At 36.3% G+C, this 23,225-nt stretch overlaps 1 pseudogene; it reads right to left on the bottom strand.

Moving 5' to 3' along the window:
* Positions 1–685: 685 nt before the first annotated feature.
* On the bottom strand, positions 686–21,942 carry LOC141389742 (protein transport protein Sec61 subunit alpha-like 1 pseudogene; annotated as a pseudogene).
* Positions 21,943–23,225: the final 1,283 nt, after the last annotated feature.

Below are 23,225 nucleotides of genomic sequence, written 5' to 3'. Positions count from 1 at the left end.
CTAAATATTAGTCAAATGTTCCGACTATTGAAGCTATTCTTAAGAAGATCGCGTTCAAATGAAACAAAAACTAAAGTATTTTAAAAAGGTCCACGTCATAGCTGTTAGAGTTGCCAGATGTTGTACCAAAATTTTGACATTAATTTTTTATTTTTGGCCAATGGGTGGATCCACTGTGCACTCCTATTTTTTTTTTTAACAAAATTTGAAACCGATTTATAATGTTAGTGTAAACAGTAAAGAATTTAAAACAAATTGCCACATATCTGTTAATGAATTAACAGTTGGGATGTCAACAATGTTAATCAAATACAAAACAAGCCAAAATGGAGAGGTTTAACCATGTTTATTGACAATACCCTTGGTCTGTATGGACACTCCCATTATTTTTAACGCAACTATATATCAGCTTATGTATGTACCCTGCTAGCATTTGGAAGTGAGTTTCTCACTCCGTCTACAAAAAGCAATCGCAATCGACTCTCATTTTTTGTAAAAGAACGACACTTTAGAATTTTACAATAACAAATGTATTGCAGTCCTGTTTGATCGTCCTCAATAACTACTTAGAGTCAGCGAAAAAGATGGAAGATGGACTATCGCGTGGGCAGACACTTTCTTTTCTATTGCCTTTGCAGACACTTTACGGCGTACGACTATCGCATGGGCAGACATTTTCTATCGCCTACGCAGACACTTTCGATTGTTTAGATTCATTTAAGGCGTGTACAGCCTTGAACAAATATAAGGCATTTATCAATCTGATGTTCATATGCAACGGTGGTGCAGTGGGTAGCATGTTCGCTTTGCACTCGTAATGTCCCGGGTTTGATTCCCAGGCCAGGCAACATAACATTTTTAAAGTGACAAAATTAACGTAGACGACAATTTCAACGAAGAATAGTTCATATGTACGCGCTGGAAAAGTAATAACAATAATAAAAAATTAAAAAATAGAAACAAAAAAAAATATTTTTCGTCACAACCAATTTTTTCGCAAAACTGCCTTTTTTGAAGTCACGATATCGACTTTCACAAGTAGTATCTTGGCCGTGGTTCATTTCTTCCCGCACGGTTAGACTTCATCGATAAGAATGCGAGCTCGCAGGCGAGTGTTTTTATCGCTTGGTAGTGACTACATCGGGTAATATGCGATAGAAAATGCTGGCAGGGTATGACCGGACAGCTGAAATATATAGATATAGTGGAGTAGGGTATCACATGGTCGGTCCTGTCCGACCGCAACCCTCTCGTACTTGCTTTTTTGCTGGGTATAATCCCCTATTTTATGTTTTCCCTCTAATAACCCCTCACAATATCCAATATAGTATCTCACAGTGTCGTTTCTATTCATCCATTGTTTCATCTTTTAAACAATAAATGTTATAATATTAATGTTTTTGTTATTGTTGATGATGGCGATGTTGTCGTTTTTGTTATATCCAATGTTTTTTTTTTCACTTTTAACAAAATATATAGTCTGTAGTCTGCTGATAGAAAGGCTGATATTTGTTTTACATTTTATTCATTGTTGTTGTTTTTGTTGCTGCTGCTGTTCCAACAAAACAACCGCTAAATAAACCAAGCTCTAAAACCCCAAAAACATCCAAAACTTTTCATTCATAAATAATTCCATTTGCAATTTTGTTGCAGTTTTAGTGTTGCATGGGGATTTTTGTGAGAGATTCGTTCGTTTAGTTTATGTTGGTGTTGATTTGTTTCGTTTCGTTCTGTTTTTGTTGTTGTTTGTTGGTCTCCGGCAACGTGTTTTGGTTAACAAATTGTTCCAACTATATATGGGAAGGTTGTTTTTTTTTTTTGGTTGGTGGAGAGAGATTTTTATATTTGTTAAATTTATTTTTAATATATTTTTTGTCCTTGTTTTAGGAAATTGTGGGTAGGTTTTGGTTTTGGGGACTACCTGTTGGTTATTCGAATGGAAATAGGTACATAAACCATAATAAAAATTTAATTGTTGAATTCATCATAAGATAACACGAAATATGTTGAGGAAATTCTGCTTGGGATTTAAAAAGGAAGAAAAAACATAATCTGTTTTGACACATGAACTCCAAAGCACGGCAAACCAATTATTATATTATTATTGTCACAAATATAGGTTTTTGAAGTTATACAGACAACATATAATATACAAATCTCACGCTAAAGGTTTGGTAATATTTGAAAAATATTTCTTAAAAAAACCTACGCTGATGCTCCTCTGATTTTCTTTAATACATATTTACAGTTCTGATGGCCCTACTTCCAATGACTTTCGGAGAAATTAACTTGGCCTTTTAAAGAGCGTAGAACTGGCATCTCTTTGATAATTATTTCGGCTTGAATTTAAAAAAATTAAAAATTTATTCACCAATTTTTCATACAATTTATTACTGTGTACAAACAAAATCACTTTCTTCTTTGTAATATTTTTGTTGCAGATGTTTTGCTGCTGTTGCTTTTGAAATTTAAATCAATTTTGAACTTTCATTTGACACACATCCTTATCGATAGCCATTATTCTCTGAATGGAATGATTGTTGCTGTTGATACAATGATTTCCCGCAGTTTTGTTGAAGTCCTTTTTGCCACGGAAACATATGTTTGTAGTTACATAAAAACACCAATGCCACAATAAATAATACTCATACGTATACATCAGGGACGTACGCAGGGGGGGGGGGGGGGGGGGGGGGGCATGGTTTGGTCCGACAAAATTGTTTGAGCTACTTTAACAAATTATTAAGATTTTTTCTCTAGAAAAATGTTTTTTTTTTTTGAAATTTCAAATGAAAGCTGATATTGTACTGAAGGTTCTGTACTGAAAATGTACTTTATCAACAAGCTGTCTGAAGAAATATTTAAAATTTTATGTTTGAATACGCTCTTTGAGAGAAACTTCCAGTAAAACTGAATTCCTTCCTTATGCCATGCCTGTGTTTTGGAATTCGTATTCAAAAGGATTACAAATTCATTATCGTGCGGATTAGAAGTACATTAAATGAAGTGTCTATTGGACAATATGTACGACATATCAAGGGTTTTACGTGGAGTATATCTCGAAAACCAATTAAAAATTGATTTACTGCCTTAATCAATATTTTGTATTCCTATTTTATATTAACTTATTGCTAAATAGTGGGAGAAAATAATGGAGAAAAATGTATTGGTGTGCATCATAAAGTGATAATAGGTGTGTTCGTTTACTCAATAATTTGTACAAATTTGTACAAGTCCAGTAACTTCTTGTAAACGACCAAGGTCTTTTGTATTGGCCTGTAGAGTAAACGAACAAAATCCAGTAACAATTTGTACAAATTTTGAGTAAACGAACACACATAATATCTGCTATAAATAGCATGCCCATCTTTAATTTTAATATCAGTATTTGTAGCTGAAAACAACCGTAAACGAAATAAACAGACCTACAGATTTTGTCCAAAATTTGGATCTCGCAATATTTTGGACACTTCCCTTGCCAGACTTCAAAATATTTCTCTAAAATCTTGAGCAAAGTCCAATTCGATTTTTTCGAGACCTACAGTAGGTCGATTCACTTGAGGTCTTGTTTACAGCGATAATGTATTTTTCGTGGGTGAGGATTGGTCCAAAAGCTCTAAATCTTACGCCGACCAACTAGTTTGACTTCCAAAATTAGCTCCACTTCCAAAATGAACTATATCCGTCTATCCTTTCAGGTATCGTCTGTACAAAAGTGCAAAACTCTTGCGCTTTCATCGAAGTCACATTTTTGATCATACCCAGCAAAATGTTTGTAGCCAAAGAAGTAGTTGAATCATGAGTGCAAGTGATTTTGGACTATATCTTTTTACGTGAAAGAAGTCTTTTACAAGGGCATGGTGCAGTGAGGATACTGTCTAATTTGCTTCTTAAGCACACATTTTGCATTAGTTCTTTGTAGTGGGTAAATATACATTTCATGGAATGTATTTTGAAATGATTTTTCGACTAATTTAAAAATAGATTCGCAAGCATGCATTTTGAGGATATGGGAGAAGTTAAAATCTATTAAGTGCGGATTTTTCATTGATTTGAGACCTCTGGCCATTTGGAAAAGAGTATTTTAAAGAGTTGTGGTAACTTCTAATTAATATTTATGGCCTCTTTCTCTAATTTCTTTCAAATTACTAACAAACTCATGTTTTTGTAGAACATTTTTGTTTGAAAAAACAGTTGTTTGATAATAGTTCGATAGTCTAAATGAAATTGAAATATAATGAATATAAAACAATGGAATATCTCAAATAAATCATTTTAAAAAGCGACTGAGTGCAAAAAAAAATCAAATAATTTTATTCTAGATACAAACATTTTGCCGAATAATTAAAATACCATGAAATAAATTGATTCTTGTGTTCTTGAGAATTTTCTTTGCAAAAAGTTGTTATAAATCTAAACATTGCTAAAATATGAACATTTTATGAAATGGATTCGAATCGGACATTGTCAAAATGTGAAGAACGGAATGCATTTTTCATGACTCTGCGTAGACTGCTTCTAAAAAAGCTATTCAATCTTTACTTCACATAGAACAACTTCAAATAAATTTTGCTGGGTAACGCCAATAATCGAGAAGTTGTACACTCCAAATATTTCGAAGTAATGTCGGAAAATTTATACGTCCAAAAATGGAGACAAAATTCGGAAACTTCCTGGCTTTACAATTTACAGAACAAAAATTGGCTATGTAGTCCGTATTCTATGTAGGCAAACCCGACTGCTACTTTTTCTTGTTTTCCAGAAATCAAAAAAAAATTTCATAACTTTGCCTGCACTGTGCCGACAGAAGTGATTGGTTGTTGGAAACCATTGATGTATCAGACGGAGTTTTTCGACTCAACCTATTTTTTCAGGATATAGCTTAGTTGTCTTTCATTGACTCTATCACTTCTGGTAAAATAGTAAAGCTTTGGTGTTTTTTTTTTGAAAGTAACGAATATTATTTTCTTACAATAATACAAAACTTTTTTAATGGCACGGAAATTAGTGTGTAATATATGCACTTTAAAGAAGAAACGGCGTTATGTTCGGGTCAAACTGTTTATATCCTCCAAACACTGTATATATCTATTCGACATATTCGCACTTTTTGCATGGAAGTTCTTTCACCAAACTGCGTGTTGCCTAGACCAGAAGGTTTTTAGTGCCCCTCGTGCATAAAATTATCAAACAACCCTTTAAAATAGCTTTACGTAACGATACATAACATTTTTAATTTTCATGATTTTTGGTCAAGTTGGGCCCCCCCGAAATGAAATCCTGCGTACGTCCCTGGTATACATACACACAGTAGCTCTGTTCCTTTACGTGCAAGAATCTTCAAGTTTTCCCACTTTTTACTCGAAAAGCGTTCCTTTACTTCTGACACCATACAATTCATATGTGAACAGTTTACAACTTTTACTACTTTTGCCGGTTTTACTATTTTCAAAAGTAAAGGAACAGACCAAGTATGTGGTAACTACGTGTGCCATTACTCAGCACATGTTTGCAATTACAATTTATAAATATGACATCAAAATACACAAGGATACAAATTAATGCAATTTATAGCCCTGCAAGTCTTTGGAAAAAATATTCTTTAAAAGTTCAAATCATAAAAAAACCTTGGAAGTTTATATTGACTTGTGTATATATTAGAGTTATGACTTTTTACAACCTCATATCCTTGTTTCATAGCGTAATGAGTTTCTACATAAGATTACATCAAATCTTAATTATAAAGTGATTCGATAAAAAAGCTTCCGCACAGAAAGCTTTTAAAGTTTTTATTTTTGGGAATTTTTAGAAGGTATTGGGGCACACGACATAACCAGAATGACATAACCGTTTGTTTCTCACCAATTATACCCTCCACCATAATATGGTGGTGCTTTACAACACAATGTAGAACTTAATGCTCAAAGAAGAAGTTAAAGAATATACTTCAGAGATGAGGTTTCTAATGTATTATTTTTTTAGTATTTCCACTGTATATACCTCAAACGGATGCTGACATTTTGAAGACTGAAAATGGGGTTTTTTGATTTTTTTCACTAATCGCCACGCGCAGCCGGATTTCTCTAAAAGCTTATTATATGATTGTAGTACTCGTGATTTCACATTTTTTAACCCTACGATCCATAACCAGGTACTTTTTTGAACTTTAAAGTGCTGTTGTTCCTTTATTATTGAAGATATCAACATGAAACTCCGGATCATCAGAGATTTCGGCGAAACTTAGAGACTGAAAAAAACTTTATCAAGTTTGGTTAAATATATTAACTAAAAAATGAGTTTAAAGTTTTTGTATACGGGGGTCCATGACCAGGGTACACAAATAAAAAAACCCAAAGTTTTCTACCTAAGAACACAAAACCAGTCCTTTTTTTGTGAGCCTTTCAGGTAGAAAATGCTTATAGAAACCAATTTTTATCTTACAAAGATGAAATTTGTACAGTTGAGATGTAAAAACTAAGCGTTTTTAATAAAATGTGCATATAAATTTTATTTTTTTGAATATAAACGAAAAAACTTCACTTGAGTACCCGGGTACCCTGGTTATGGACTCCTGTTCGTCCAGGTGGTTATGGATCGTAGGGTTAATGTATAACTTGCGCGTGTAAAGCATAACGGCAATCTGCTCTAAAAAAACTGTTTTTGGATTCGAAATTTACAAATGCCATTCGATTTCCGTGGAAACCCGCGTAAATTTAGTTTTATTTACGTTCTGAATTCAACTAGACATTGCTAGAGTTGTGCCAAAGGAACTATATGGAACTATCTCGTTCACTTCGCAGTTCCAATGGCCCACATTTTTTCTTTGAACAAACTCCGTATACTTAATATCACACGTTATATTTCATGATGTTACTCATACGTTTTGGAACTAGTACAAGGAACTAGGAACTAGATTACCCAACTCTAGACATTGCGCGTCTAACTCCATTCACTATATCGGCGGATATTATACCCCTCAAATTTCGAAAATTTGCAAAAAATCTTTTCGAAAATATCGCGTATTTATTCGCGTTTTTAATGTGTCATTCCTAATTAGATAAACAGAGCGAAACGCCTGTTTACAATGTGCGAAAATAGATATTTAAAAACGTTCGCGTATCCGGAGCTATATTAGATTTTTTCTAAAAATTGAGTGCGATGCTACATCGACGGTTCTTGATGTATCGCACTGAAATGGCATAGAATGATATATTTTTTAATGGTAATCAATGAAATCGGATGCGCATAAAATGCAAATGTACTTCGGCGAAATTATGGGCATTGTACTGTTATTGAGCACCCTAACATGCAACTGATGCTACATCGTGGTCGCCAAATGGAATATCACAAAGTGTACATCAAATAAAAGCGATTGATTCGCTGTTTTGAAAAATCGAATGCGCATCATGTCATTTCTACTATTACGCAGTTTCTATGCATTTCAAGTGTTGTAATAATATTTACTTTAACTTTATTTTAATTTTATATCCCAATTGGAAATCCTTCTGATTTAATATAATGATCTAAAAAATGTTCGCTAATAGGAAAACTATATACCAACATGTCGTTGCAACCGAATATCTTCACTATTGGGTAAAATTTTAACGAAAAAGACGAAGATATAAAATATTTTTTCCTATACCATAAAAAAATAAAATTAGAATAATATGATTTTTATTTTTTTCTTCATATTTTCTTCCTATTTTTGCAAATAAGGCTTACTTCCGTATTGTCAATTGCTTTGTGTTTTGTAAACTTAGTTAACATATTTCAGTTGCACACTCATGCATTGTACACAACAATGCAACTGTGAACATTGTTTACATTGTCGATGTGGAACCGCTGGCAGATGTTATTAGGGAAAACAAACATGAAGAACGCCGCCGCACAAATTTCGTTTGAACATTTTTTTAAATTTATCACAATGCGTGAATCAAACCTCCAGTCAAAATTTGCTGAGTGTGCTTCTCCAGAAGTATTGTTCCGCCTTTTATTCTTTTATACGTAACTAGAAAATTTAAAAATGTTCTCGAAATATCATCGCGCGAGAATGGAAAGATCTCATCAACTTCTTTAATTTCTCTTAAGACCTGTTCCCATAAAGCTGTCCGCTTTCTTCGCTTCGAACGAAAATCTGGTTCATTACGCAGCCATGTTGTGAGAAGCAATTTTTTTTTTTGCTCGAATCTCCATCTATAACACTGCTCAACAAAATTGAAAAAGTTGAATGTTTCAACCGAAATTGTTGTTGTTACTAAATGAATTCGACGAGTTATTTTCAAATCCGGTCACGGTATTTCTCCATCAACTCTTGTTCTTGAGATATAGCTCGTTATATATTCACTGTTTGTATCGAACGTACACCATCTCCTTAATATATTAGTGTCGAAAAACCCACAAAATATATTATATAATATTTGTTTGTATCCGGAAATAACGAAATTCTGGGTAAAACTCGTAAAACCCGATTTTGAGCTATATCTCAAGAACAAGAGCTGATAGAGAAAAACAGTGACCAGATTTGAAAATAACTCGTCGAAATCATTTAGAAACAACAAAAGTTTCGGTTGAAACAAAAGTCGTGTTTACTAGTGTAATCACTGTAAATAAAAAAACAAAATTTTTGTACATAATTGCTATTATTTATTGCTTATATGGTGATTGATATGGGAAATAAGATGGAAACAATTGAGGACCCGTTGGGGCTTTTGATGAATACGCATTTCCCCCCGAGCACTACAGCAAATGTAGGGATATCGGCAGATGGGGAAAATGCTACGGACGAAGCACCAAACATTGATGAAACAATGGTCAAAGATGCCATCAACAGTTTCAAACCTTTTAAAGCAGCGGGACCAGACCAGGTCTTTCCGGCCTTACTCCAAAAGGAGGTGGACTATATTTCGTCCAAATTAGCAGGTATCTTCAACGCATGCTTAAAATTTGCATATAGCCCTAAAGCCTGGCAGGAGGCGAGGGTAGTGTTTATCCCCAAACCTGGAAAGGCTAGCTACGCAATTCCTAAGTCTTATCGCCCGATAAGTCTAACTTCTTTCTTACTCAAAACCATGGAACGTATAGTCGATACCATGATTAAGAGCAAGATCCCAAACGATATGCTTAAATATAAACAACATGCATACGTTAAAGGCAGATCAGTGGAAACCGCTTTACATGAGGTAGTACACCACATCGAAAACACCTTCGACAAAAAGATGTATACACTGGCAGTATGCATTGACATCGAGGGTGCTTTCAATAACGTCAGCACTGAAACCCTTATCCAATCCTTAGATAATTTTTATGTGGACCGGGCCCTTAGGAACTGGGTAAGCAATATGCTAAGGAATAGATGGATAAGTTGCGGGCTACACGACGTAACGAAACGGGATAAAGTAGATCAGGGAAGGCCACAAGGGGGGATTTTGTCACCTCTCCTGTGGGTTACTACCATAAATAGCCTACTGAGGACTTTAACCAAAGAGGGATTTGAACCAGTCTGTTATGCAGACGACGTTATAATACTTCTGAGGGGAAAGAACCCTAATTTGTTATGCAGAAGGGCCGATTCGGCTCTAAAACTTGCATATAACTGGGCTAGACCAAGAGGTTTAAACGTAAACCCGGAAAAAAAACAGAAATATGTCTTTTCACTAGGAAAACAAAACCGGGTCACATCGAGGAACCTGTTTTCCTTAACAAGACTATTAAGATTTCCAATAAGGTCAAATATCTGGGAGTAATCCCGGATAGGAAACTTAAATGGAAGGATCATATCCAAGAACGAGCCAACAAAGCATACAGATGTTGGTCAACCTGTAGAAGGGCCATAGGCTCTAAATGGGGTCTCAATCCAAAGATGGCACACTGGGTATACAAAAGCGTAGTTAGACCCATCCTAACATACGCGTCAGTAGTGTCTGGTGGACAGCGATGGATAAAAAATGTAATATAAACATTTTACAAAACGTCCAAAGAATGTGCTGCCTAGGAGTAAGTGGTGCTATGAGGACAACGCCAACGAGGGCACTAGAAACTATTCTATACGTACACCCAATAGAAATTCAGATAAGGTATGAAGCTGCCGTCGCAGCCATAAGGCTGAAGGCGACAGACGAGTGGATCGAAAAGAACCACGTAACATACCATCAAAAAATTCTACAGGTAACAACGGGGGAGTCAATGGATAAAGTTAATTCGGACCGTATATCTGAAACAATTGTAGTTGCCTCGTGTGAAACATTAATACCTGACAGAGACTCGTGGATCGGCGGGACCCTAGCTGGAAAGCCTCCTGGAAACTGCTGTTATACAGACGGCTCGATGTTAGGGGGGAGGACGGGACTGGGACTTTTTATTGAATAACCAGAGGCCGAAATCTCTCTTTGGTTGCCGGATCACAATACGGTCCTTCAAGCGGAGGTCAGGGCGATCACAGAGTGTCTGAACTGGCTTAATGCTAACTCGAGACCAACCACCGTTAACGTCCTTACGGACAGTAAAATGACAATCAATGCAATAACATCCAAGACAGTAAAATCGAAAACTGTGCTGGACTGCATAAATACTTCTCTGGGGGTCCCAAACGAGGATAAAACTAAAAACTTACTATTATTAAGTAAGGCAGACATTAGTAGGCTCCGAAGCCTGGGTACTTGCGCAAGCAGACATGGCAGTACTTGGTGTGTTTGAGAGAAAAATTCTTCGAAAGATCTACGGACCAATCTGCGTTGACGGTGAATATCGACGTCGCATGAACCACGAGCTGTATCTGCTATACAACGACATCAATATTGTTAAACGTATCGAGATGCAGCGATTGCGTTGGCTAGGCCATATCATAAGAATGAGCGATGATGAACCCGCTAAAAAGGCGTATAATTACGGACCGCTTGGCGGTGCATGCAGAATTGGCAGGTCAAGGAATAGATGGCGCAAACAAGTGGATGATGAGATGAAAAGGCGCGGTATTCCAGAGTGCGAAGCAACAAATAGAGAGGAATGGAGATCTCTTCTTAGTTCGGCCTATAGAACAAATGTTCTGTAATGGGCCAGCTAAGTAAAGTAAGTAAGACATTAGTAGGCTAACAGGTATCCTTACTGGTCACTTGGGCCTACAAGCATATCTGCATAAAATTAAATGTGCAGATAACAGCTTATGCTGGGCATGCGGAGAGGACGACGAAACGTTGGAGCACTTTTTTTGCCAATGCCCAGCTTTCACAAATATCAGGTCCCAGTCTTTAGGGACCGACACTATACCGGGACTTAATCAGATAACGGTAATTGATGTTAAACAGTTAAGGGATTTTGTTAAGGGCACAGAATTCCTAAAATAATAAACAGACCAAATACGACCCTTTCTTCAATTAGTCTAGAGCGCACAACAGGCCTATTCTGGCTTAAGTGTATGTCCATTGGACATGTGGCGTCTTGCGCCCCTCTTTTCAACCTAACCTAACCTATTGCTTATATATACTTACCTTCGCGAATCATCCATTTTAATTATATATTTTTCTGCTTAATTACAAAATTATCAAAATCACATGCGAATGCATCAGAAAACAAAGTGATACTTGTTTGCTTTTTACCTGCGTTAAAAATACCTGTTTTGACGTTATGAAACACGTAGCTCCGTAGTTGTTAAGTAAATCGGCGATGAGAAACAGAAAACATTGTATATTATTTGTCATTTGTAAAGAAATTGACAATACGGAAGTCACCCATTAATAGACCAACAGAGGCACAAATAGGGATGTTTAACGAGCCACATTAACCAACAGAACAGAACAGAGTCATAATTGGAAATTTTTAAAGAATATTTTTCCATGGACCAACATTTCCAAAAATGTGGATTTTTTAGCAATATTTTCGCATAAACCAACAGAGCCTTAAAAAGGAGGTTTTTAAGAAATATTTTTTCCATGGACCAACAGAGACAGAAATGGGAATTTTTAAGGAATATTTTCGATGGACCAACAGAGGTACCAACATCTATTTTTAAGTAATAATTTTTCATTGACCCACAGCGCCACATTTAGTAATTTTTAGATAGTATTTTTCTAGTGAAAATCAGAGTCACACACAACGATTTTTTTAGCAATATTTTACAAGGACCAGCAGAGCCATGAACCTGGATTTTTAATGATTATTTATCTATAGGCCATCAGAGTCACAAGCATGGATTTTTATGGATTCAAGGACTATCGATTTTTTTTAACTAATAGATTTTTGCAGTTCTGAAACAGACTTGTTCTACATATATAGAGGAGTAACAAGTCTACACAAAGACATTATTTGCAATTTTTGTAGAAAGGGTGTATTTTGTAGAAGGGTGTATTTTTCGAAGACCAATGAATTGCCCTCAATACTTGTGTGAAAATTTGTATTAAGAAAGAAAAAATACCAAACGTATTTAGAAATGGGTTTTCGTGACTTTATCCGATTCGATCAATGACACTGTGACATAAAATGGAGATTAAAATCTGTGGCAGAGATAATTCCTTTTGGGGATGAAAGCCCTCGGGGAGTATATTAAAATTCCCGAAGGACAGATCCGTCGTAAATTGAACTTCCGAGTTATGGCGTGATAAAGTTTCTGCAAAAGACCCTCTAAGGCATCTAAAATTAGCGTTATATCTTTGTTAACTGTTGTTTTAGATTAATTATGAGATGATATGTCTTCAGTCAAATTGAATGAGGATTATTTTCGAAGAACATTTCGACCTTCTAACTTGCTTCCTTCAATATCCTTTTCGTCCCTTATTTTAAGAACCGCTGTAAAAGTACCACAAGATGACGTAACTCGGAAGTTCGACTCACGGCGGATCTTCATCCCCAAAAGGAATTATCTCTGTCCCAAAATTTCGGTTCACAGTGTAATCAAAGGTAGCATAAAAGTTATGAGTAAATTCTCCCATCAATGTAAAGCTTCGAGTTTGTGGATTTTGAATGAGTGAATGAATACCTACTACCGGATATACCAAGGTAACCCTGTTGGTGTCCTCCATTGAGTTGGTTGTTTGGGTTCGCTGTTGTTACGACAACTATTCATTCGGTTGGCATCAAACAACAACCAACGACTATGACAACAATTCTGAATCCGATGGTTGCGAGTATCTGTGTGTATGTCGTTGAATGTGTGTTCGTTCGTTATTTCCTTTTTCCCCCAACTTTTTGTTCAACACAACGATAACATAACTCCAATCCAATCAGTTTGTTTATAACCGGCCTCTGGCTTAGCTGTGTGACGGCGGCAATAAAATCCTCCGTATCCAAACGTTAAAATACTAGACGATGGTGTGCGGCGGATACGAAAATAATGCGACGACGACAATAAATTCTATGAAAGAATTAAAATGAAATTAATATAAAAATAATTAAAAAAGCAGTTAAGAAAGAAAAAAGTATGAAAATAAATAAAAATGTAAGTGAAAATTGTGGAATAAAATTTTGAAAAAAAAATGAGAAAGAAAATTTTTAAAATGTTTTTTTTAAAATTTTTTTTTGCATTTGGGCTCCTCATACCTCGCCCACCTTACAGCGAGCGCGTTCTGTGGTCGAAAGTTTTCCAAATTAAAAAAAATACTATTCGTTTTTATTACCATAACCAGTGACGCAGTGTGAAGGAGGGAATAAAATAACATCGACGATCATACGCTGATTCTAGTTGGATTACCATAACCCTTTGCCCGGGGCGTAAAGCGTGCAAGCAAAGCGAATTACTTGATTTTCAGTTTGAGTCATTTGGTGAATGAGTTCGTGTGTGTGCGTGAGTGGCTGTGTATGTACCTATTCCATTAATACCCACCCTGCAAGCAAAAACTATCGCGGAAGTGATTTATTCGTGCCGCCAAAGGCGATAAAAGTTGTCGCGATAGTCGCGGAAGTCAGCCTGAAGTGAACCACTTCCGTGTGTCGTCTTGGAAGTCACTCCAGCGACACTTCCTGGAGATCATTTCCGCCATAGTTCTTGGATTAACAAAAAATATATATATGTATATATGTATATATTTTTTTTTAATTTTATTTTTCTTTTTTTCGAAGTACGCTTTTAGACAATTTATAATTAGGAATTTCCCCCTACGTTAATTTATCTCATTTTAAAAATGTAATATTGTTTTGTTGCCTGACTTGGGAAACGAACCCGGACCTTCAGAGTTCAAAACGAGTATGCTTACCACTGCACAACCGTGTCATATAATCATCAGATAGAAAAATGTCCCATATTTGTTCAATGTGTTGAATTATTAAATAAAGGTAAACAATCGCCTTGAAAGTCACTCCGAAGTATCGGCATACGCGATAAAAGTTAATCGTAATAATGCTATAGAAATTGTTTGTGCAATGCACTAACGATCTTCCTTGGCGTTTCTCCGGAGTGACGTTTTAGGCGAGGGGTGTGAAACTCACTTCCAAATGCTGACAGGGCAGTGCTTATTTACCCAGCAAACCAAATGTCGAATGTCCGACACATTGGAACAATTTCGGAAGCAAAATTGTTCAGATTTCTTTCCGAATTTTTCGTAGGGGAATTCGTTCTGATTTCGGAGAGAATGTCGGATGTAAAGTTCGGTACGAATTCGGATCGATGTGACGCAAACAAATTTCCCTTCGCACAACAACCACCTTTTGTATATATCTAACAAGCAACATTTTTGTTTGTTGTCGATAAACAAAATGGTTGGTTATAAAATTCGCATATACAAATTTTTAAATATTTTAAATATAAATGTAACATATAATAATACAAGCTAGTGCTGATAGACTCAACATATTCGTACAGATTTCTGAACGATTTCCGAATAATGTCGTATGAAAATCGGAGGTACCTTCCGAAACTTCGTAAAGATTTCTGAACGATGTTTTAATAATGTCATATGCAAATCGAAGGAAAAAATTTTCTCTGACGCCTCTTGTTTATTGATCAATTTTTTCTTTGTTATTTTTTTATTGGAAGATTGTAATTTCAAACGTTTCTAATGATTTTCACTGTTGTTATCATTTTGTAGTTACAGTAGAACAATGTAAACTGTGTGTACGAATATGTTGAGTCTATCAGCACCAGCTTGTATGTATGCTGCATTTACATTTAAAATATGTATTTAAAATTTGTATATGCGAATTTTATAACCAATCACTTTGTTTTTCGACAACAAACTAAAATGAAAGCAACCCCTTATTGTTAGATACATACAAAAGGTGGTTTTTGTGCGAAAGGAAATTTTTGTTTCCAACATTTCGCTCCGAATTCGTACCGAAATCGGAAGAAAACATTGGTATATTCTAAGGGAAATTTACTTTCGACATTCTCTCCGAAATTGGAACGAACGTCAGAGAAATTTTTTTCCTTCGATATTCATAGGAAATTATTCCAAAATCGTTCAGAAATCTTTATGAAGATTCGGAAGGTACCTCAGATTTCATACGACATTATTCCGAAATCGTTCAGAAATCTGTACGAAAATTCGGAGGAAAAAATTCGCATTCCGAATTTCCCAAGGATTTTCTTCCGATTTCGTTCCGACATTTCGTTCCAAAATTATGTCAACTACTTCATACAACTTTCGTTAAGATATCGTTACGATTTCGGATCCGACGGCGGACGTAGGGCCCGAACTTTGTTCCGATTTCGTTACGATGTCGGTTCGATTGGTTTAGAATCGTTTCTTTCCTGGACAAAACTCTGTAACTTTTGGCCAATAAACCTTCTGGCCTAGGCAACATGCAGAGTCACCAGGAAAGTTTAACAGTTTTTAGTTTGAGTGTAGTCAGGACAGTTTGACAACTGACCATGTGTTGGGTTGTTAACAGTGGCTTGATTGAGACACCTCCAAAACATGGTTTTTGAACGCTTTTACAACATCTACTGGCGATTGCTACGATTTTTCGGGCTCACACGCATATTTTTATGATTCGTTACCTGGATCCACCTTATAAACGTCTTTTGAAGCACCGCGTTTTTTTTTCGAAATTTCTTGCACCGACCTACACGGGATCCGACGAGAAAACCCCCATTTTGGCGCCAAGCGTTCATGCAATATCAAATGGTAGTTGGTGGAATAAATGTCCATGGATGCCTCTATCTCACGGTACATAACATGGCGATCTTGCATTATCCGTTCACGCACGGCTTAATTTTTTCCGACACAACGACCATTTTTGGACGACCCTCACGAACTTCGTTTTTTTTTGGAGAGTGTCCGCCACGATTGAATTCTTTAAACCAGTTTTTCATAGTGCTGTAGGATGGCCCTTTATCGACATACAAAGACACTGCGTGTTGCCTAGGCCAGAAGGTTTTTTAGTGGCCCTCGTAATCGTCTTTCCGATTCATTGAAATCGCAGAGGAATTCAAGGTTAAAATTAAAAATTTTAGTTTTTATTATATTTTGGGTCATAATATGAGTGTTTTTGAGTTTTTTATATGTTCTAACCGTTTCAAAAAGGTCAAACATCAATAAACAAACTATAAAAATACACACACACACGTACCAATATTTTGACCTATTTTTTTGGTTTTCTTACTTTCAATATATTTACTATCGATTCCTATATAGAAATTAACAATCGGTGACGACAAAAATTGGGGTTTTGTCCAGGAAAATCGATTCACGAACCACTGTGCGGCAGCAACTTAAAAACAAATATTGTTTTAAACCGACGACAAAACGTGAAAGATAATAAAATATTATCAAAGCGTATAATACCTCCTGCTCTGTTGCACTACGCTCATCAAGAAAATAAACAGCTAAGAAACTGGAAACAACAAAAAACAAAACACTTTCAACCTTGTAATAATTTGGAAAACATTGCACGGGGCCTACCCTACAAAGTCGATTGGAATGTTTCTTTATCATCTCTCCACAATGAACACTTGGTAGTGTTAAGCGGCAATTATAAACCGGCATAAACTTTCAACATCCATTGGGAAATAAATTTAAGTATTCTCAATTTGCCAATATCTTCCAACCACCACCTCCTCACCTCTCCCACCATATTCGCCAAACACAAATAAAGCTTCGCTGAGAGAATCAGGTATGTCAAGCAACAACGCAAAACAAACGGCGGCATTAGAACGACCAACGACCCGAACCCGCCTGCTTGTCTGCCTACCACTCCATTTCTGTCTGTTCATTTGGCTCAGCACAACCAACAAACCTTATGTTGTGGTCTGTTGGCTAATTCATGGTTTTTATACCCTGCACCATAGTATGGAGGGTATACTAAGTTTGTCATTCCGTTTGTAACACATCGAAGTAATCATTTGCGACCGTATAAAGTATATATATTCTTGATCAGGATAAAATTCTAAGACGATCTAGCCATGTCCGTCTGTCCGTCTGTTGTAATCACTCTAGCGTCCGCAATAATTGAGATAGAGTGCTGAAATTTTGCACCCGAGGGTCTTTTTTCCATAGGCAGGTCAAGTTCGAAAATGGGCTATATCGGTCCACTATTTGTTATAGCCCCCATATAACGGTACCTCCGGATTTGAGATATTTTGATATTCTTCGCCACATTTGCAGACCGAATTAGCTATAATTTGGCACTAAGGGTTCCTAGTGATCAACAAACTTATATCCCAAAGGATATGGGCATAGGTCCATGTTTTGGTATAGTCCCCATATAACGGTACCTCCCGATTTTCGGTATTTTGAGAATTTTAGCCACAATTTCTAACCGAACTAGCTGTTATTTGCCATTTGAGGTTCTCAGTGGCCATGAAATATCTCCACCAAACATCGTCAACATAGGTCCACGTTTTGGTGTAGCCCCCATATATCGGTACCTTCCGATTTTCGGTATTTTGAGAATTTTAGCTAGAAATTTTAACCGAACTAGCTGTAATTTGCCATTTGAGGTTCTCAGTGGCCATGAAATATCTCCACCAAACATCGTCAACATAGGTCCACGTTTTGGTATAGCCCCCATATAACGGTACCTCCCGATTTTCGATATTTTGAGAATTTTAGCTACAAATTTTAACCGAACTAGCTGTAATTTGCCATTTGAGGTTCTCAGTGGCCATGAAATATCTCTACCAAACATCGTTAACATAGGTCCATGTTTTGGTATAGCCCCCATATATCGGTACCTCCCGATTTTCGGTATTTTAAGAATTTTAGCTGCAATTTTTAACCGAACTATCTGTAATTTGCCATTTGAGGTTCTCAGTGGTTATGAAACATCTCCACCAAACATCGTCCACATAGGTCCATGTTTTGGTATAGCCCCCATATAACGGTACCTCCCGATTTTCGGTATTTTGAGAATTTTAGCTACAGTTTTTTTACCGAAATAGCTGTAATTTGACATTTAAAGTTCTCAGGTCATAAAACATCTCCAGCGAAACATCGCCAACACAGGTCCATGTTTTGGTATAGCCCCCATATAACGGTATATCCCGATTTTCGGTATTTTGAGAATTTAAGCTGCAATTTTTAACCGAACTAGCTGTAATGATCGGTATTTTGAAAATTTTAGCTACAATTTTGTCTATTCAAAAATAATCGTCAATATAGGTCCATGTTTGGTATATCCCCCCATATAACTGTACCTCCCGATTTTCGGGAATTTTCAGTGGTCATGAAATTTCTTCACTAAAATTCGTCAACATTGGTCCATTTTTGAGGATCTACATTGTTTTGATGAAACTACCCTCAATTTGACTCTTGAAGTTGCCTGCAGTTTTAAAACTTTTCCGCCAACAAAATTTAAAGATAGGTTGACTCTTTGATATAGCCCCGTTAGTGGTACCTTTCACCTAGCTGAACACATTTTTTTTAGATTAGATTAGATAACACTGTGCAACAAAATGGAGGTGAAAGTCTGGGGCACGGAAAATTCCTCTTGGAGAAGAAAGGCCTGGTGAGTATATTATGAACCCCGAAGGACAGATCCGCCGTGAGTCGAACTTCCGCGTTATGGCGTGATGAAATTTTTGTTAGAGACCCTGTGGGCCATCAGGAATTATTTGTTCACTGTTGCTTAAGTGCTCTACAAAAACAACAAACAAAGATATAATGCTAATTCATGATGGCTTACAGGGTCTCTTGTAAAAACTTCATCACGCCATTACGCGGAAGTTCGACTCACGGCGCATCTGTCCTTCGGGGTTTTTAATATACACACACCAAGGGCTTTCATCTCCAAAAGGAAATATCTCTGCCCCAACATTTGTGCTCACAGTGTAATTTAAGCAATAGTAGGAGGCAGTAGGAGTCTATCCATTGTCGAAAAGTTGTTCCACCTAAAATTGTTAAAGGACCCTAATTATTAAATTTTAATTAAGACTATTTTATGGTGGAGGGTATAAAAAGTTCGGTCCGGCCGAACTTAACGACTTTTTACTTGTTATAAAGTCTTTTATTCATGTTCTTGTGGTTGTCTTTGCTGCTGATTTGTGGGAGTTCAGTGAATAATCAGTATTTCAGAAATTTAAAAATTTAAAGATATTAATAGATCATCAGTTAACAGAAGAAGAAAATATAGAAAAACATATGCTTAGAAATCACTCTAGACAGGCGATAATTCATTGCAGAAATCGGTGAAAATACACATACTAGGGCTTAAAATTCGTTTATAGGTACATCTCGTATCGGGTTGGCATTTTTACAACATGTAGTGCTGGTTCTTATCCTGATCGCAACGATATGTAGTTTTCCCGCGGAAAGTCCAAACTTTCCTTTGATTTTTTCGGAAATATTTTACTTTATTTCCATTATGTTTTTCAAAACCATATTTTCCGGGGAGTCTATCAATTCCGGGTAAGAGTCTTGACATTTTATTGTTCTAGCGTCATCAATATAGGTATCGTTTTAAAGCTTATTGGGAGTTCTTTCGTACGTGCCGCACCTTTCCAGAGAATTTTCGTAAAAATGCACCTTTGACCCCACGCATATTACTATGAAAACAAAGATTGCTCGGTAGACACGGGTTAATTTTAACCAATCACAAAGGTTTTAAATCAACTGGAAAAATTTAGAAGTTGCAAAAAGAAAATATATTTTTTTGTCGCCCTAATGGACAAGTTAGCTATCTATTAAATGTCTCATAAATTTTCTCCACTATTTTCTTCTTTCATTGCAATCACAAAACAAATTAAATCACGTCAACAAACTTTCTTCAGAGAATTTCTTAAGTGTTTTACTTATAATCCTTACCTCGTACCAACCGTTCTTATTGTGTTCCCAGAAAAAAAAAGAATCCTTAATGTACGTTTGCCCCTCTTGATCTGTAGAGAAAACAACACAAACACACACTCATCCATTCCTCAGCAGCATACTCTCTATGTCAGAAAATTAAAAATTTAATTGGCGTACGTGTCAAAGAGCAGTATGTGATTGCATCCACTTGCAGCAGGAAAAAGAATAAAAACAAACTCAAATCCAACTTAAAACAATATTGTGACGTTCCTACTAGATTGATCGGAGGTTTGGAGAGGGCAGCCCATCCAGTCAGCTTTACTCCTGTATGCAACCAATCATGGAGAACGGCAAATAGCAATCACTCATAACAGCGGGCCTCCACAGAAGATTAGCGTTAAGCACGAAGACATTGCTTGTCCCACATTTTGGCAGGCAAAAGAAGTAATTTCTACCTCATGTCTGAATTAGAGCTGGCAAACCATCATTGGAAATATCGATATTATCGATACGTATTTTTGTACGCCAATATCGATGAATAGTTTTTTATATCGATGCTATCGAACATTTTGACATCACTAAATAAGAGCCGTTGAACCAATAGCCAGGATATTTTTTAAACAAATTGTTAAGCCTCAGTCCACACTGGAGTGATTTCATAGACAAAATTTCATCAAATTATGGGTCCCTAGATCGAGTTTCATATTCCCGGTTCACACTAAAGTGAGTTCATAGAAAAAAAATCATTAAATTATGCGTTTCTAGATCGAGTTCCACAATCCCGGTCCGCACTAAAGAGATTTCATTGAAAAATATCATGAAATTAGGCGTTCATAGATCGAGTTCCCCACTAGAGCAATTTCATGATGTTACTCTACAATGGAACAACGGATCTAGGGACGCATAATTTCATGATTTTTTTTTTCAATAAAATCGCTTTTGTGTGGACCGGGACTCAGTAGAGTAAAATCATGAAATTCTGTAGTGAAGAATTCGGTCTAAGAACGCCTAATTTCATGAATTTTCTTAATGAAATCTACTCTAGGGTGAACCGGGACATAGTAGAGTAGTATTATGAAATTGCTGTTGTGAGGAACTCGATCTAAGAACACCTAATTTTATGAAATTTTTTTCAATAAAATCGCTCGAGTGTGGACCGGGACTAAAATACGCAATTGATTATACAAGCTTTTTGTGTAAACGAATAAAACGAATTCATGAAATTTTTTAGAATCTGCAGGAAAATGGCGCGGATTGAACCGGTGATTCGTGAGAAGACCTTCTGCAAATAGGTTTCGCAAATGTTGGTGGTGGTGAAGAGACAAATACCAGAACCCAAGCCATAATCCTTTTGCAATAATTCATCCAAAAGTAACAAAATTAAATCAAACAACAAGCTAACACCAACAGCTATTTCAGATCGATCACCATACATTGCAGTTATGACATAAACAATGGCTTGACCAATGTCAATAACCATACCAAAGAGTTTTTGCGCACCATTGAACAAAGCACGATCCTTGGGAGTGTCACCAACTTCAATGATTTTGATACCAGTCAACAATTGCACAATCAAGCCAGATGTAACATTGGGAGACAAAACCAATTCCATAAGTATGCAAGAAAGGTTCAGCAGTGTCGGAACACATGATACCGGAACACAGCATACCAAGTATATGAAGAGCTTTATGACGGTCCATAGCACTTTCTCTCTGAATTGGATTTTGCGTTCGAGATGGCTATTTATGGCAGTATACTGCAAAGACTTTATGACTTCGAGGAATTTAATTTCCATGATTAATTTTTGTTTTGTATTAAAACACTTTTTCAATTTTTTTAACTATTCTCCGCACTCGGCCGACGAGTCAGTACCCGCTAGCAATATGAACTAGTTCGGGATCGGAAACTCGTCGATTCTCTGGTTCACAGTACCACTTTAGACCCATCACAGTGCAATCAACTGAAAGCATACGAAATGTAAACAAAACACGTTTGTTGACCATTTTGGCTTCTAAATAAATATCGGTGACAAATCTATCGATTTTATCGATAATTTGAAACGGAAATATCGAAAAAATCGAATGGGGAAGATATCGATAGTTTGCCAGCTCTAGTCTGAATAAAGAAGCGTAGAAGTCAGGAGGAAAATGGTTAAGGGATTCATTCATCGTCCTTATCGTCTTCACAATCAAGATGAGCTATGAAGAAAAATTTCTCGATAGTGAAGTTGAAGAAGCAACAATGAAGTCATAACCAAACGCTCATTGCTATGAACAAAATAAAAGTTATGACAAAAGAGGTCATGATGCCAAGCATTAGAATACAAGCTGCTTGGAATATAATGAAGTGTAGCTGAGGTTAACTATTTATTTATTTATTTAAAATCTTTAAAGCACTAGCAACAAAGATTATAGGCTTAAAGGTTAACTACATAATCATATTATTGCCAAGTAGATCATTGATTTAGGTTGTATCCATTCCAAGGTCTACAATAAATAAAAGTACATTGTTTGGGTCTTTAAATTCGTTTTTAATTTCAAATTTCCCTAACACTTAGATGATGTCAAGCCCTTTCATATTCACATCTCCTCTCTAATGGTAAAGGTAAACTAAACTCCCGGATCTTTTCACTTCGTCTCTATAAACAGCCCCCCTCCCTCGTTGACACGAAGCCTAAACTGTTGGAAAAATATTTGTCAGTCCGCAGAAAAGACCACTTATCATTTGGAAATAAACAATGGGCCTCTCTCCCCCAAAGCTACAGTTACAAATTGCAAAGAATCCATTGCTTATCATGGAAAGGCACAATTTGAATTTAGGTTAGGTATGACGGATGTAAGCAATACACCAAATTTGTTGCAACAACAAAAATAACTACTGTTTAAACATATAAGAAAAACCGGCAAGACTCACTTATTTTCTTGTGGAGTTTCTCCATTCTGAACATCGTAATTTAAGTTTGCCTTGTTACCCTCACTGTTTAGTTAGGATCCTTACATCCCAGCAAAATTTTATGGAAGTGGTTCCATGAGATGCTATGATTTCACTGGATCTTTTGCATTGGTTCAAATGAAGTCG

Source organism: Musca autumnalis, unplaced genomic scaffold (assembly GCF_047663935.1).
Source record: "Musca autumnalis isolate F117 unplaced genomic scaffold, ASM4766393v1 scaffold_1, whole genome shotgun sequence".
Lineage (NCBI taxonomy): Eukaryota > Metazoa > Arthropoda > Insecta > Diptera > Muscidae > Musca > Musca autumnalis.
This window is presented reverse-complemented; position numbering and strand designations above follow the sequence as displayed.